This window comes from Rhamphochromis longiceps, linkage group LG5, assembly GCF_057381845.1.
Source record: "Rhamphochromis longiceps isolate RC_006_pf linkage group LG5, R_longiceps_female_GT1.1, whole genome shotgun sequence".
NCBI lineage: Eukaryota > Metazoa > Chordata > Actinopteri > Cichliformes > Cichlidae > Rhamphochromis > Rhamphochromis longiceps.
In genome coordinates, this window is record NC_140561.1 from 1,685,869 (window position 1) to 1,690,141 (window position 4,273).

A 4,273-nucleotide genomic window follows, 5' to 3' on the forward strand; every position below is an offset into this window, starting at 1 on the left:
GTTGTAAATGGGCTGGTCCTTATGTAGTGCTCTTTACAACTCAACAACTTCTTCAACAGGTTTGACCAGCCCACAACCCCCCCACCCTCACCTTCACTACAGAGTCCTCTCCCCACTCTCCTGCCTCCCTCGCTTCCCCCCCTTCCTGACACCATGACACCCCCCTCCTCCAATCCCTCTCTCAGCAGCAAGACATCTCCCCCCCTCCCCTCTTCCCAAACATCTCCCAGTGTCACAGTGGATCAGGTCAGGAGACAACTGAGGAAGCTTCGCCCCAGAAAGGCAGCAGGCCCAGACAAGGTGTGTCCTAGGATGCTAAAGGCGTGTGCTGCTGAACTTGGGGAGCCGCTACAACGAGTCTTCAACCTCAGTCTGCGACTGGGGAGAGTGCCCGCCCTATGGAAGACATCCTGCATCGTCCCGGTCCCCAAAAAGAACCGGCCCAATGAGCTGAATGACTTCCGACCGGTGGCACTGACGTCACATCTTATGAAGACTCTAGAGCGGCTCTTCCTCAACCTCCTCCGACCACAGGTACAACATGCCCAGGACCCACTACAGTTTGCATACAAGGCGGGTGTCGGAGTGGAGGATGCCATCCTGTACCTCCTACACAGAGCCCACTGACACCTGGATGGGGGAAAAGGCACGGTCAGGATCCTGTTTCTTGACTTTTCCAGTGCCTTTAATACCATCCGGCCCTGTATGCTTCAAGAAAAACTGAACAGGATGGAGGTGGACCCCTGCCTGGTGGCTTGGATCTCCGACTACCTCACCGACAGACCACAGTACGTCAGGCTGAAGGACATCACGTCTGACACAGTGGTCAGCAGCACAGGAGCACCACAGGGAACTGTGCTGTCCCCTCTTCTCTTCACCCTGTACACCTCTGACTTCTGCTACAACTCTGAATTATGCCACATTCAGAAGTTTGCAGACGACACAGCCATCATGGGGTGTATCTGGGATGATCAGGAAGAGGAGTACAGAAGTCTGGTGAGGAACTTTGTCGCATGGAGTCACACAAACCACCTGCAACTCAACACCTCAAAGACTAAGGAACTGGTTGTGGACTTCGGGAGGTCTAGAGCAGGTCCACTGCCGGTTCAGATAGAGGGGGAGGAGGTGGAGGTGGTCAACAAGTACAAGTACCTCGGGCTGTGGGTGGACAATAAACTGGACTGGTCATGCAACACAGAGCACCTGTATAAAAAAGCCCAAAGCCGACTGTACTTCCTCAGGAGGCTGAGGTCTTTTAACATCTGCAGGAAGCTCCTGAGGATGTTTTACCAGTCGGTGGTTGCTGGAGTACTTTTCTATGCTGTGGTGTGCTGGGGGAGCAGCACAGCAAAGAGGGACTCATCCAGGCTGGAGAAACTGATCAGGAAGGCTAGCTCTGTGGTCGGCATGAAGCTGGACACTCTGGTGACAGTGGCAGAGAAAAGGACATTAAAGAAACTGATGGACATTATGGACAATGCCAGGCATCCTCTGCACACGGCCATTAACAACCAGAAGAGTCTGTTCAGTGACAGGTTGCTTCTCCCAAAGACAAGAACTAACAGACTTAAAAACTCCTTTGTCCCACACGCCATCAGACTGTTTAACTCCTCTCTGGAGGGGAGAGGGAGGGGAAACAGGAGGACAAAGGAGGGGGGAACAACTAAGCTGTAGTGCCTCTTCACCTCACTGTGCAATACCTTTTGTGCAATACTTTTGTAAATAGTCAACGGTGCAATAGACTCAATACTTGAAATGTGCAATTCACTTGTATTTTTATTTTTATTCCTATTTATTCTATTTATTCCCTTCGTATATTTTATTTATATTGTCTCTGTATATATATATATATATATATATATATATATATATATATATATATATATATATATATACACCCTGAGGCTGTACGCTAAGCGGAAGGAAGGGGGCCGGGGACTGGTGAGTGTCAGCACCACAGTCCAGGATGAGACAACGAACATCCAAGAATACATTGGGAAGATGGCCCCAACTGACCGAGTGCTCAGTGAATACCTCAGGCAGCAGAAACCCAAGAAAGAGGAGGGAGACGAGGAACCATCATGGAAGGACAGGCCCCTGCACGGTATGTACCACCGGCAGATAGAGGAGGTGGCTGATATCCAGAAATCCTACCAGTGGCTGGACAAAGCTGGACTGAAAGACAGCACAGAGGCACTAATCATGGCAGCACAAGAACAAGCTCTGAGCACAAGATCCATAGAGGCTGGGGTCTATCACACCAGGCAAGACCCCAGGTGCAGGCTGTGTAAAGATGCCCCAGAGACAATCCAGCACATAACAGCAGGGTGCAAGATGCTAGCAGGCAAGGCATACATGGAACGCCATAACCAAGTGGCCGGCATAGTGTACAGGAACATCTGTGCCGAGTATAACCTGGAAGTCCCGAGGTCAAAATGGGAGATGCCCCCAAGGGTGGTGGAGAATGACCGAGCTAAGATCCTGTGGGACTTCCAGATACAGACGGACAAAATGGTGGTGGCTAACCAACCGGACATAGTGGTGGTAGACAAACAGAAGCAGACGGCCGTAGTGATCGATGTAGCGGTTCCGAATGACAGCAATATCAGGAAGAAGGAACACGAGAAGCTGGAGAAATACCAAGGGCTCAGAGAAGAGCTCGAGAGGATGTGGAGGGTGAAGGTAACGGTGGTCCCCGTGGTAATCGGAGCACTAGGTGCGGTGACTCCCAAGATAGGCGAGTGGCTCCAGCAGATCCCGGGAACAACATCGGAGATCTCTGTCCAGAAGAGCGCAGTCCTGGGAACAGCTAAGATACTGCGCAGGACCCTCAAGCTCCCAGGCCTCTGGTAGAGGATCCGAGCTTGAAGGATAAACCGCCCGCAGGGGCGTGCTGGGTGTTTTTTATATATATATATATATATATATATATATATATATATATATATATATATATATATATATATATATGTGTGTGTGTGTGTGTATAACTCTGTAACTTCTGTCGGTGCTGTGCTTTTTTGGAAATCGAATTTCCCAGAGGAACCCACCCGAGGGATTAATAAAGTTCTATCTTATCTTATCTTATCTCTTATCTTTACTCTACTCAAGCACTCAAAGAACTTTATGCGACATGGCTCATTCATTCATTCATTCATTCCTCCACACAAGCACTTTTCTTTCCTATTTTCACTCCAGTGACCATACTAGAGTGAAATCTGTGGTTCAGTATCTTGGCCAAGTATACTTTCGCATGCAGGAGCAGCCAGGGATTGAATCACCAACTTTCCAGTTAGTAGATGACCTACACCAGAGCTTCCCAAAGTGTGGGGCCCGCCCCCTAAGGGGGGCGCAGAGCCATTGCAAGGGGAAAAAAGGGGAAACCCCCCCCCCCAAAAAAAAACGCTTGGACACTGCTAGCACGGGGCGCCCACAAAACGCAAAGCAGGAGATGAAGCATCGCTATATATGTTTCCAAACCAACTTCATTCTAAGACAAAGACTAGAAAATATGGTGAAGCAAATCTGCCCTTTGGTTTCACCTGCACAAGTGCTGAGGTAGGTCTCCGCTGCGTTGGGAGCATGCACTGGGCTGTTCAAATCACAGACAAACAGGATCCCACATTCTTGATTTTTAGTTCACAAACACTTGTTGTAATGACTAACTGCTCCTGACATTTTGGAGATGTTTGCTCTTTATACAGTAAAGTTACAGCGGGATACAAATAATATCAGGCTGATCCTGCTACACTTTGTTCCCCCTGTCTAAATCACGGAAAAACAGGATCCCACAGCTGTTTATGTTTTTGAACCCATTTTTGCACAGACATGTTTTTGAAAAATGTATTGACAGCAACGTTGAATATTATTACACAGGAAAAAAACAACTACATGTAAAATAATGACACTGTGACGCCTCTGGCTTTGTAAATGGAGGGACAGTAACTGCGTGTAAAACCTGCAGACAGTCAGATTAACAGTATTTTGTCTCTATCTGCCATTCTGCAATTCATCTCTGTCATGGTCGCTGCGTGGCAGGCAGGATGAGGACCCAGAATGCAAACTCACGGACTCAGGGGATAAACTCAAAATCACAGCTTTAATGCTGGAAGGCAGATCACAAGAAATACAAAACTTAAACTGGGAACAAAAACTAACACTTGCAGAGAGACACAGGGAAATCCACGCAGCTATGAGGGAGACTACGACACAGAACTGAGGGAGACGCAGACATAAATACACAGAGGGTTAACGAGGGAAGTGGGAGCACACG